Genomic DNA, 14,161 nt, shown 5'->3' with positions numbered 1-14,161 from the left:
CTGACAGCTGCCCAAGATGGATATGAGATGTGAAGAGATGCTGGGATTAATACCCTGGTCTGGATGGAGTTTTTTGAAGGGTTCGACTGGGCCAGATACAGTACATATCAGTAGCAGGGAACCACATGTCATAGCCACAGCATATTGTATAGAAATGTGTTGAGAAGATAACCTAACACGTTTTGGTTTTTACAACTCATTTCATGAAAGGACTCTGACGTGATTTATGATTATTTCCTGAATACGTTGGTCATTCAGATCACAATGTTGGGTGAAGTTAGTCTGCTATTTGCATGTCTTAGACAATAATACCTGTGTTGTATTGTGATATGTAGCAGTGGATCCATACCTGAAGGGCAGCTTTACAAATTGTCCATTAACAGAAAAGTTGTCACGCCTTGGTCATTATATTTTGTGTTTTTGGTATATGTTTGGGTAAGCCAGGGTGTGACATGGGTTTATATGTTGTGTTTCGTATTGGGGTTTGTAGTAATTGGGATTGTGTTGATTAGGGGTTGGAGCGAGCGGTCGCATCTGCACTCGGTCCGCAGGTAGTATTACATTTCATTACATTTCATTATAGTACAACGGTTTGATTTGTCTAATCTTAGCAATTTCTTCTTAGCTAGCTACACAGCCGTCTTTGTATCATAGATAATTGCGTAATTATCGTATTTCGTCGTCCTAACGCAGTCTACACTGCCCTGCAGCTAGCCAGCTAGCTAACGTCCACCGTTAGCTAGTCCACCGTCTACCGATTAGCAGCACAACTATTACACTCAACTGAACGACTTGATTAGTGTAGTGTTAGCTAGCTACATAGTTGTCTTTGCTGTCTTCGTACCCAAGATAATTGTGTAGTTTAGAGTGTGTAGTTTTATGTCGTCCTTAACATAGGAGACTCTGCTAGCTAGCCAACAGCTAGCCAACGTCTACCGAACAGAACTTCTGCACTCAACAATCCGGTCGCATTTCGCTTCGCTCCACAGGTAGTATCACATTTTTCATTTCATTTCATTACAGTACAACGGCTTGATTTGTTTGATCGTAGCTAGCTACATAGCTAGCTACATAGCCGTCTTTGTATCAAATATAATTGTGTAGTCTAGAGCGATTTCCTAGGTTAGCCAGCCAGCTATTGTCGTTCTTTTAACGCAACGTAACGTAATCAACACTGCTAGCTAGCCAGCTAGCCCCGAATAGCAGCACAGTAGAAACTATTACACTCAACGGAACGACTTGATTAGTGTAGTGTCAACAACCCAGCCAATGCCAACTAGCCTACTTAGTCAACAACGCAGCCTCTGCCAGCTAGCCTACTTCAGCAGTACTGTATCATTTTAATCATTTTAGTCAATAAGATTCTTGCTACGTAAGCTTAACTCTCTGAACACTCGTGACGTGTAGTCCACTTGTCATTCCAATCTCCTTTGCATTAGCGTAGCCTCTTGTGTAGCCTGTCAACTATGTGTCTGTCTATCCCTGTTCTCTCCTCTCTGCACAGACCATACAAACGCTCCACACCGCGTGGCCGCGGCCACCTAATCTGGTGGTCCCAGCGCGCACGACCCACGTGGAGTTCCAGGTCTCCGGTAGCCTCTGGAACTGCCGATCTGCGGCCAACAAGGCAGAGTTCATCTCCGCCTATGTCTCCCTCCAGTCCCTCGACTTCTTGGCACTGACGGAAACATGGATCACCACAGACAACACTGCTACTCCTACTGCTCTCTCTTCGTCTGCCCACGTGTTCTCGCACACCCCGAGAGCTTCTGGTCAGCGGGGTGGTGGCACCGGGATCCTCATCTCTCCCAAGTGGTCATTCTCTCTTTCTCCCTTACCCATCTGTCTATCGCCTCCTTTGAATTCCATGCTGTCACAGTTACCAGCCCTTTCAAGCTTAACATCCTTATCATTTATCGCCCTCCAGGTTCCCTCGGAGAGTTCATCAATGAGCTTGATGCCTTGATAAGCTCCTTTCCTGAGGACGGCTCACCTCTCACAGTTCTGGGCGACTTTAACCTCCCCACGCCTACCTTTGACTCATTCCTCTCTGCCTCCTTCTTTCCACTCCTCTCCTCTTTTGACCTCACCCTCTCACCTTCCCCCTACTCACAAGGCAGGAAATACGCTCGACCTCATCTTTACTAGATGCTGTTCTTCCACTAACCTCGTTGCAACTCCCCTCCAAGTCTCCGACCACTACCTTGTATCCTTTTCCCTCTCGCTCTCATCCAACACTTCCCACACTGCCCCTACTCGGATGGTATCGCGCCGTCCCAACCTTCGCTCTCTCTCCCCGCTACTCTCTCCTCTTCCATCCTATCATCTCTTCCCTCTGCTCAAACCTTCTCCAACCTATCTCCTGATTCTGCCTCCTCAACCCTCCTCTCCTCCCTTTCTGCATCCTTTGACTCTCTATGTCCCCTATCCTCCAGGCCGGCTCGGTCCTCCCCTCCCGCTCCGTGGCTCGACGACTCATTGCGAGCTCACAGAACAGGGCTCCGGGCAGCCGAGCGGAAATGGAGGAAAACTCGCCTCCCTGCGGACCTGACATCCTTTCACTCCCTCCTCTCTACATTTTCCTCTTCTCTCTCTGCTGCTAAAGCCACTTTCTACCACTCTAAATTCCAAGCATCTGCCTCTAACCCTAGGAAGCTCTTTGCAACCTTCTCCTCCCTCCTGAATCCTCCTCCCCCCCTCCTCCCTCTCTGCAGATGACTTCGTCAACCATTTTGAAAAGAAGGTCGACGACATCCGATCCTCGTTTGCTAAGTCAAACGACACCGCTGGTTCTGCTCACACTGCCCTACCCTGTGCTCTGACCTCTTTCTCCCCTCTCTCTCCAGATGAAATCTCGCGTCTTGTGACGGCCGGCCGCCCTACAACCTGCCCGCTTGACCCTATCCCCTCCTCTCTTCTCCAGACCATTTCCGGAGACCTCCTCCCTTACCTCACCTCGCTCATCAACTCATCCCTGACCGCTGGCTACGTCCCTTCCGTCTTCAAGAGAGCGAGAGTTGCACCCCTTCTGAAAAAACCTACACTCGATCCCTCCGATGTCAACAACTACAGACCAGTATCCCTTCTTTCTTTTCTCTCCAAAACTCTTGAACGTGCCGTCCTTGGCCAGCTCTCCCGCTATCTCTCTCAGAATGACCTTCTTGATCCAAATCAGTCAGGTTTCAAGACTAGTCATTCAACTGAGACTGCTCTTCTCTGTATCACGGAGGCGCTCCGCACTGCTAAAGCTAACTCTCTCTCCTCTGCTCTCATCCTTCTAGACCTATCGGCTGCCTTCGATACTGTGAACCATCAGATCCTCCTCTCCACCCTCTCCGAGTTGGGCATCTCCGGCGCGGCCCACGCTTGGATTGCGTCCTACCTGACAGGTCGCTCCTACCAGGTGGCGTGGCGAGAATCCGTCTCCACACCACGTGCTCTCACCACTGGTGTCCCCCAGGGCTCTGTTCTAGGCCCTCTCCTATTCTCGCTATACACCAAGTCACTTGGCTCTGTCATAACCTCACATGGTCTCTCCTATCATTGCTATGCAGACGACACACAATTAATCTTCTCCTTTCCCCCTTCTGATGACCAGGTGGCGAATCGCATCTCTGCATGTCTGGCAGACATATCCGTGTGGATGACGGATCACCACCTCAAGCTGAACCTCGGCAAGACGGAGCTGCTCTTCCTCCCGGGAAGGACTGCCCGTTCCATGATCTCGCCATCACGGTTGACAACTCCATTGTGTCCTCCTCCCAGAGCGCTAAGAACCTTGGCGTGATCCTGGACAACACCCTGTCGTTCTCAACTAACATCAAGGCGGTGGCCCGTTCCTGTAGGTTCATGCTCTACAACATCCGCAGAGTACGACCCTGCCTCACACAGGAAGCGGCGCAGGTCCTAATCCAGGCACTTGTCATCTCCCGTCTGGATTACTGCAACTCGCTGTTGGCTGGGCTCCCTGCCTGTGCCATTAAACCCCTACAACTCATCCAGAACGCCGCAGCCCGTCTGGTGTTCAACCTTCCCAAGTTCTCTCACGTCACCCCGCTCCTCCGCTCCCTCCACTGGCTTCCAGTTGAAGCTCGCATCCGCTACAAGACCATGGTGCTTGCCTACGGAGCTGTGAGGGGAACGGCACCTCAGTACCTCCAGGCTCTGATCAGGCCCTACACCCAAACAAGGGCACTGCGTTCATCCACCTCTGGCCTGCTCGCCTCCCTACCACTGAGGAAGTACAGTTCCCGCTCAGCCCAGTCAAAACTGTTCGCTGCTCTGGCCCCCCAATGGTGGAACAAACTCCCTCACGACGCCAGGACAGCGGAGTCAATCACCACCTTCCGGAGACACCTGAAACCCCACCTCTTTAAGGAATACCTAGGATAGGATAAAGTAATCCCTCTCACCCCCCCTCCCCCTGAAAAGATTTAGATGCACTACTGTTCCACTGGAGGTCATAAGGTGAATGCACCAATTTGTAAGTCGCTCTGGATAAGAGCGTCTGCTAAATGACTTAAATGTAAATGTAAATGTAAATTAGGGGTGTGTCTAGTTAGGCTTGGCTGCCTGAGGCGGTTCTCAATTAGAGTCAGGTGCTTCTCGTTGTCTCGGATTGGGAACCGTATTTAGGTAGCCTGTGTTCACGTTGTATTTCGTGGGTGATTGTACCTGTCTTTGTGTATTCACCAGATAGGCTGTATAGTTTCACGTTCCGTCTGTTGTTTTGTATCTCACAGTTATTTCATGTATCGCTATTTCCTTTATTTAAGCACATGAGTAACCTACACGCTGCATTTCGGTCCGACTCTCTTCTTTCAACAGACGAACGCTGTTACAAAAGTGCTATTAAAGCTTCCTAGGGACTCAGTGCAGTAACAGTCAGCAGAGTGGAACCCCTTTCATTTATTTCACTGGATATTTTAAGGGACCCTGGTGGCAGACGAATAGCCAGGCAGTATCAACACTGGACACAGAAACACACACACACACACTCACATACTCACACAGACTCACACACACTCACACACACGTGGCAAAGTAGGTTGGAATTAAAACTGACATAATCCCCTTCACCATTCTTTCCCCTCCCATTATCAGTCTTTGACAAAGGTGATACCCAACGAATATGGCATATCGGTTTGAATTCCAGACTAGAGAGTATGGTATCTCGCAAATAAAAAACGCAAATTGCATCCGAAGCCCTATTTAGTGCACCATTTTGACAAGGGCTCTTTGAGCTGTACCCAAAGTCCTGTCCCGTGACCACATATTCCCTTATAGTAACGCTGAGGGGGGTTGTCTTAAAGAGACATATCCTTGCTGCCTTGCCCTTTGGAGGATGTTATGTTCTGTTCTGTTCTGCTCTGTTCTGTTCTGTTCTGCTCTGTTCTGTTCTGCTCTGTTATGTTCTGCTCTGTTCTGCTCTGTTCTGCTCTGTTCTGTTCTGCTCTGCTCTGTTCTGCTCTGCTCTGTTCTGCTCTGCTCTGTTCTGCTGCAGTGGCCTGAAACCTGATTAATTGGCTTGTCAGCACAGTATTTTTATCCTCGTCCCCAGATGAGTGCACATTCTCAGTCCTTCCCCGTGTCCTCTGGTGTCCTACACACAGTGAGGTGACGATGGAAGGACCCTGGACTCCAGATCACACTCCCATTAGATGATGAAGGGAAAGTATGGGGAACTTAGTCCGTGATTGGTTGAGTAGTGACCGTCATTACAGGAAGTGCATGCCTCATTGGCTGAGTCAAAAGACATTTGAGGGACCCTGGGTTCCAGATCACACTCCGATTGGCTAATAGGACCACTGCTATGGGGAAGGTACTCCCTTTCTATCTGACACTGTGTGTGTGTGTGTGTGTGTGTGTGTGTGTGTGTGTGTGTGTGTGTGTGTGTGTGTGTGTGTGTGTGTGTGTGTGTGTGTGTGTGTGTGTGTGTGTGTTTGTTTACCCTGTACGCGCGTGCATGCAAGGTAAACATGTTGTAGGACAGTTTTGTTTCAGTTCCGTCACTTTTAAACCTCATATTGTCGCCAGCACCAAACACCGTTTTCACATATGTATACACTGGTATTGTGCTAGAGACGACAATAAAGATTGAAAAGTGGTTAGAGTTGTCCTCTAAGAACAGCACACAGCACAAAGGACACAGGACACAGGACACAGGTCACAGGTCACAGCACACAGCACACAGCACACAGCACACAGCACACAGCACACAGCACACAGCACACAGCACACAGGACACAGGACACAGCACACAGCACACAGGACACACCACACAGGACACAGCACACACTACACAGGACACAGCACACAGCACAAAGGACACAGGACACAGGACACAGCACACAGGACGCAGCTCGCAGGACACAGCACACAGGACACAGGACACAGCACACAGCACAAAGGACACATCACACAGCACACAGCACACAGGACACACCACACAGGACACAGCACATAGGACACGGCACACAGCACACAGGACACAGGACACAGGACACAGCACACAGGACACACACAGAACATAGAGACTGTTGCAGGTCTCCAAAAAAAGGTATACAGTTATGGATGGAAACGGGTTTTGTAATCTATTTCTAATTTGTCTTTATTGCAGCACCAGGCCCTCTGGCAATTTGGTGATGGTGTGTCATCGAAACACTCCAGAAGCACAGTTCTGTGTTCATCAATAATAACAAATGATCTATAGAGCCTTTCCTCCACACAGAGCAGTGGAATGAGGGGGATACAACAAGTACTACAGGTAACATGTCCTGTTGCAGGAAGCCAACAGTGAACCATTATTATTATTATGAATGACTCATTTGTCAACGTAAAGACACAGTGGCACAGCATGATACAGTAATTGCACCAATGGTTTTCCATGATATTTTGTTCCATTAGCTATTCCATAAATCTATTGCACCTTGGCGACGATCATACAGTTGCCTAGATCGTTGTGTTTGTGTAGATGAGAGATATCGAAGCAACGTTATAGAGCTCAGAAAGACACAGTGGTGGTTATGTAACAAAGGAAGGTTACAATAGTTCTAACACACATAAAACTCTACTTGGCAAACGGATAAAGAACCCAAACCATGTTGTGATTCTAAACATATTGAACAGATCAAGGCTGAGCGAGAGACCATTCAACTGCAATCCACAGAGCACCTATAAAATCATCTTGATACGCGCACACAAGTGGATCGTTCCCAAATAGAACATTCTGACGTGGAACATGCAGCTTGTGGATCTCCGGGCTGTTTTTGGATGTGTCTAGTTGAGTGGGAGAACAGGAGAACCGTAGGGAGCAGAGGAAAAGGCAGAGTGAAGTCTCCGACTAGACCAGTGCATTCAAACAGGCGAAAGGAACTCACCCTGTTGGCAAAGACATAAATGTTGCACGAGCCATAGCTTTTAAAGCACGAGCCATAGCTTTTGAAGCACGAGCCATAGCTTTTAAAGCACGATCCACAGCTTTGGAACTTAAGCTAATAATTATTTCAGAACTTGTGTGCTTTGTGTGTGTTGTGTGTGTGTGTGTGTGGGGGGGGGGGGGGGTCTCCATGTGTGTGTGTGTGTGTGTGTGTGTGTGTGTGTGTGTGTGTGTGTCTCCATGTGTGTTTGTGTGTGTGAGTGTGTGTGTGTGTGTGTGTGTCTCCATGTGTGTGAGTGTGTGTGTGGGTGTGTGTGGGTGGTGTAACTACTGAGTGTACCTGTCTCCTTGTATTTGTGTGATATTTCCCCATTTGCACTTACAGTCAAATGCTCCTAACAGGTACATTTCCTACACTGTACAAAATCAGAAATACCTCTGCTATTCCTCTGATGAAAATGTATTTGACTTAAGAGGAAAAACATTTATTTTATCCTCCACTCTCCTCAGAGAGCTGCTTTGAAGACCCCAAAAAGCCGATCAGCATTTGATCAAAGATTTTCTCTCTCTTGCCTTGGTTTATTCACTGTTGCAGACGGGCCCATTACAAAGACTATTCATCGTTTGGGCAGCGTGCCCTACGCCCCCCCGCGGCACAAACACGGATCATTTATCCAGTTTACCAAGAGCACATTAACAAAGACAAAGGGGGAATGGAGGAGGGAGGGAGGCAGTTTACAAAGCTTACAGTAGTGGTACCTTCTAGATATGTACAGAGTCCCAGATGATGCTGTCAACACATATTTGCAGTAAAACATTTAAAAACATTCTCTGGATGGATATCCACTGCTATTTTCATAGTCTTTGTTTGGCTTGTCAGAATTACAGTGGCTGTGTGTTTTTGTGAGTGTGTGTGTCCGTGTGTGTCCGTGTGTGTGTGAGTGCGTGTGTGTCCGCGTGTGTGTGTGTCCGTGTGTATGTGTATGTGTGTGTGTGTGTGTGTGTGTGTGTGTGTGTGTGTGTGTGTGTGTCCGTGTGTGCTCGCCCAGTATGTGTGTTCACTGTATGCGTCTGTGCGTACAAGCGTGTGTGTCTTTGAGTGAACGGGCAAGTGAGTGTGCATCTGTCATTTGTTTATGTTTGTCCTCAGTAAGCCATCCAGATGAAAGCCCTTTGTTGCACTGCCTGAAGTGTTTCAGCGTTTAGCCTGCATCAGTGGCCAGTGTCCACTGGACCGAACTAAATGCAGCCAGTCACAGAACGAGACAATCTGCGTCCCAAATGGCACCCCATTCCTACATACCGCGCTGCACATTGGACCGGAGCCCTAGTAGCCCTGGTCAAAAGTAGTCCACTATATATGGTGCCATTTGAGACGTGTCCACCGAGAGAGGGACACGTGATGTCACTAGTACGGTGCTCATTTTAGGACATTCTCATGCCTCACACCTCCTACGTCAGTCGTCACGATGTGATGCTTCACGATGGGATGCTTCGGGCTGAGGATGTTCTAGAATGGACGCAATGCACTGAAGCTTCTCCTGTAAGAGAAGGCATATGGCTTTATTCAGGAAGCTCTCTTTCTCTCTAGTTCTCCCCTTTTCTCTCTGCTAAATGTGTTCTATGTTATAGAGGTCAAACACCATGTTATAACTGTGTAATATCATGTCACAACAAACCTAGTTTTCTTCTGCTTTACCACAACATGGACAATGACTCTCCCGGTCCCTCTAAGATCACCTTAAGGGGATCCTGCAGAGAAAGGGCATGTATTACTCAATGTGAGCTCAGTCTCCTTGAGTGTGTGTGTGTGTACATTTCTGGTTGTCTTTCAGTGTTTGTGTTTGAGTGTGTGTGGACGTCACAGGTGAGCCTGTGGCCAGCACCAGTGTCCCCTAGTGGCTGCCTTGCCTCTGTGCCCTTGTGCAGGACTGGGGCTGAGCTGAAGGTGATGGCTGAGAGAGGGAGACTCAGACCTGGGTGATGAATGTGTGCTGGGAACAAGTGAATTACTCCTCTGTCTCTCTGGTGTGGGGCCCCTGGCAGAGCAGCTAACAGGTTAATTACTGCTCTGTCTCTGTGGTGTGGGGCCCCTGGCAGAGCAGCTAACAGGTTAATTACTGCTCTGTCTCTGTGGTGTGGGGCCCCTGGCAGAGCAGCTAACAGGTTAATTACTGCTCTGTCTCTGTGGTGTGGGGCCCCTGGCAGAGCAGCTAACAGATGAATTACTGCTCTGTCTCTGTGGTGTGGGGCCCCTGGCAGAGCAGCTAACAGGTTAATTACTGCTCTGTCTCTGTGGTGTGGGGCCCCTGGCAGAGCAGCTAACAGGTTTATTACTGCTCTGTCTCTATGTTGTGGGGCCCCTGGCAGAGCAGCTAACAGGTTAATTACTGCTCTGTCTCTGTGGTGTGGGGCCCCTGGCAGAGCAGCTAACAGGTTAATTACTGCTCTGTCTCTATGTTGTGGGGCCCCTGGCAGAGCAGCTAACAGGTTAATTACTGCTCTGGGTTAGACTTTGAAAATGACCAGAGGCCCACTGTTGACGCTTCCAGGCAATTAATGTGAAGGAAGCACCGCTGTACAGTAGAGGACTGCTGCTGGTAGTGTAGTGAGAGAGAGAGCTGGTATAAAATAACTCCACTATGGTGTTGTTGTTGTAGACTGAGTGTTGTTATTCTGATTCAATTGGAAAAAGGTAGACTTGTTTATGATACTCTAACAAAAAAATGTATCTCTTTCCTTTGCTCTCATTTTATCTGTCTTTCTCTCTTTCACGCACACGCACACGCACTCACGCACGCACGCATGCACACACACACACACTGTCAAAACACCAAGGCAACCACTCAGCTCTGTCAGTGCATTGACACACACACACACACACACACACCTCCTCTATACAAATTTCAGCCAATCACCAGTCTCCAGATAAGGACCACATCGAGGGCCATATGAGGATGTGATGGTAATTTGATGATTTCAAATCAATTTAACTGCCTGTCTCCTTACTTACTGGAACCCCCCCCCCCCCCAAACCCTTCAATCTCCTGGATCATGGTTGGCAGTGTTCCTCTCCCCTGCCTCCATGGCTGCATACAGACTTCCGCTGCTGTGTGCTGAGGACCAGGACAGCTCCAAAAGCACCAGAGTGCTCTGCATCTCTCTCTCTCTCTCTCTCTCTCTCTCTCTCTCTCTCTCTCTCACTCTCACTCACTCACTCACTCACTCACTCACCAGCTTTCAGAGCCCGCTGGTTAAAAGATTCATCAGGCCCAACTTTGAGTCTGCTCAATATTTCACAAAGGGGGGAGTCCTCCTACGCGGCCGACTATGTCACATTACTGTTTTTCCAGGGTTAATCAAAGACAAGAAGAGAAGGACAAATAGCATGGGGAAACTGTCAGTAACATTAGAGTGGAAGAGGCAGGTAACTCTTTAGCAGAAAGGTGAGTCATTACTAGTGATTGTTTATGGCCCTCTCATCCTTTTTTATTATCATTGGGTATTACATAGATACATTTTTAATGACATTTAGTTGCATTTAACTGGTTAAGACACACTATAGGCCGTTGAAATGGGGCTGCTTTGTAGCTCGCTGCCATATGGTGAACAGTTTAGCATGGTAAAGAACCACATAGCGTGTAAGATGTGAAGTATTTACCATTGCGAGTAATGAGGCTAGTGGATTCAATCGAATCCCAGAAAGAAGGACAAATGTCAACTGGCGTACGTGACACCAGTAATACCTGTACCGTGCCCCTGTTAGGAGCAACATGCTATCAAAGCTCAACGTAAGCACAAGCAAGAATGAAGTGATTAGATATGAGGTGAAGTGTAGACCCTGATGAACCAATTAACCAACAGGAGAGGAGCTTGATGAAGCACTAACGTGTTGAACCTTAAGAGACCTGACACATAAAAGCGCAATCACAGGAGCCACAGGCACCACAGTCCTCCTGCAGAGACGAAGATAGGCTGCAGGCCATGGAATATGGGTAGTGAGTGTGGGAAGGTGGGAACTGGGGAATCCTAAATCACATTACTTGTTCCCCTCTCCTCTCCCTCAGTGGAGGCATGGGAACGGTGTAGCGCCAGCAGCGTGGCGGCATGTTGACGTGTCATGGGCTCCCAGGGAAGACTCTCTGACAAATTAGAAGAAACAGCCAACGTCTGCATGCCTGCATTTACAGTCAGCTGTGCTCAGATGAGCGAGCTACCCTGCTTTCTCCCAGTAGCCTACTTGTAGCCTCGCTAGCAATCGCCACAACCAATAGCCAGTGCTGTAAAGTAGTACAAACAAGTACAAATACTTTAAAGTACTACGTAAGTCATTTTTGGGGGGTATCTGTTCTTTAGTTTACTATTTATATTTACTTTGACTTTTACTTCTGTCATGACGTTGGCCTCTTTGAGTATAGCAACCCCACCCCCCTCTCCCTGCCTCCCCCCTTTCCTCCTTCAACTAGGCTGCTGTGGTCAGAGGTCGTAAATTCCTGAGAAGACCTCATGGACACACAGTTATAGAGAGTAGTTTTTCACTGAGACAAAGGAAATCCTTCCACCTCACAGAACTTGAGGTACGAACAAATTTCATGTTCTGGAGAAAGTGTAAAAGATCGGTGAAGAATCCAGCTACGAACTGGTCCGTTTGTCACAACTTGGGAAGCTCATGGGAGACGATGTGGCCACATTACCATAACGCTGTTTATATAATAGCCCCAGATATAAGGTTTACATCTAATTGTTGTATAAGATGAATGAGTGAGTATGATACTGTTTATACAATTTTACAATGTGATTTTGGACTGTTTAATGAAGGAAAACTCAAAAAGGGAATTGGATTTGAACTAAATCAGAGGACCGCCCCTGAGCCCAGTTAGGGTCAGACATCTTGGGACAGCCCTTTTCTGCCATTCCGAATAAAACCCAACTTTGAGAAATTAGCACCAGACCATGTTTTTCTCCATTAGGAAGGGGACAAAGGTTGTCGACCGAGCTTACCTCAATTACGAGATGGCAAAAGGTTGCAGACCATTGCTGAATCTTTTAACCATACCATGTGGTTAAACTCTTAGTCTATACCGACAGAATGAGAACAAGTCTTTGACATTAATTACTAGTCTGCAGCTAGGAATTCGGTATCATTGAACGCGAAGAACGACAACCGCCGAAACGTTCATTCTATAACGAATGTCACTTTGAACTATCCCCTCTAACCAAGACAGAGAGAGAGAAACGGACAATTCTACAAAAGAAAGACTTTTCACCAGCGATCAAGATGACACACTGAGCGTAAATATATACAGTGGGGCAAAAAAGTATTTAGTCAGCCACCAATTGTGCAAGTTCTCCCACTTAAAAAGATGAGAGAGGCCTGTAATTTTCCATCATAGGTACACTTCAACTATGAGAGACAAAATGAGAAAAAAAATCCAGAAAATCACATTGTAGAATTTTTAATCAATTTATTTGCAAATTATGGTGGAAAATAAGTATTTGGTCAATAACAAAAGTTTATCTCAATACTTTGTTATATACCCTTTGTTGGCAATGACAGAGGTCAAACGTTTTCTGTAAGTCTTCACAAGGTTTTCACACACTGTTGCTGGTATTTTGGCCCATTCCTCCATGCATATCTCCTCTAGAGCAGTGATGTTTTGGGGCTGTTGCTGGGCAACACGGACTTTCAACTCCCTCCAAAGATTTTCTATGGGGTTAAGATCTGGAGACTGGCTAGGCCACTCCAGGACCTTGAAATATTTCTTACGAAGCCACTCCTTCGTTGCCAGGGCGGTGTGTTTGGCATCATTGTCATGCTGAAAGGATGACTCATAGTGAAGACTGGGTTCGTGCAGATAACCATCAATTTACAACGTTTGGAATGAGACTAACGTGAGGTAAAATAAATAAATCATTAATCAGAAGACTATTGATCAGATATGAAAATATCTGAAAGGTTCTATTGGGAAAGTATAACTTTGTAATCTGAATACTTTCCTTGGTGCCCCGACTTCCTAGTTAATTACAGTTACATGATTATTCAGTTTAATCTAATAATACTAATTACGGGAATCTTTGATAAAAACTAAGTCTTCAATTTAATGATAGTAAAGACACGACACTTCACTACACGTCTAAAGAAAATAATGTACATTTTACTTCATACATTTTCCCTGACACCCAAAAGTACTAGTTACATTTCGAATGCTTAGCAGGACAGAAAATTTGTCAATTTCACACACTTATCAAGAGAACATCCCTGGTCATCCCTACACTCTCTGATCTGGCTGACTTACTAAACACAACATGCTTATTTTGTAAATGATGTATGAGTGTTGGAGTGTGCCCCTGGCTGACTGTAAATGATGTCTGAGTGTTGGAGTGCATCCCTGGCTATCTGTAAATGAGGTCTGAGTGTTGGAGTGTGCCCCTGGCTATCTGTAAATGATGTCTGAGTGTTGGAGTGTGCCCCTGGCTATCTGTAAATGATGTCTGAGTGTTGGAATGTGCCCCTGGCTATCTGTAAATGATGTCTGAGTGTTGTAGTGTGCCCCTGGCTATCTGTAAATGATGTCTGAGTGTTGGAGTGTGCCCCTGGCTATCTGTAAATGATGTATGAGTGTTGGAGTGTGGCCCTGGCTATCTGTAAATGATGTATGAGTGTTGGAGTGTGCCCCTGGCTATCTGTAAATGATGTATGAGTGTTGGAGTGTGCCCCTGGCTATCTGTAAATGATGTATGAGTGTTGGAGTGTGCCCCTGGCTATCTGTAAATGATGTATGA

This window comes from Oncorhynchus nerka, linkage group LG4 (genome assembly GCF_034236695.1).
Source record: "Oncorhynchus nerka isolate Pitt River linkage group LG4, Oner_Uvic_2.0, whole genome shotgun sequence".
In the NCBI taxonomy this organism is placed as follows: Eukaryota; Metazoa; Chordata; class Actinopteri; order Salmoniformes; family Salmonidae; genus Oncorhynchus; species Oncorhynchus nerka.
The sequence above is the reverse complement of the archived record's forward strand: the minus strand, read 5'-3'. Positions refer to the sequence as shown.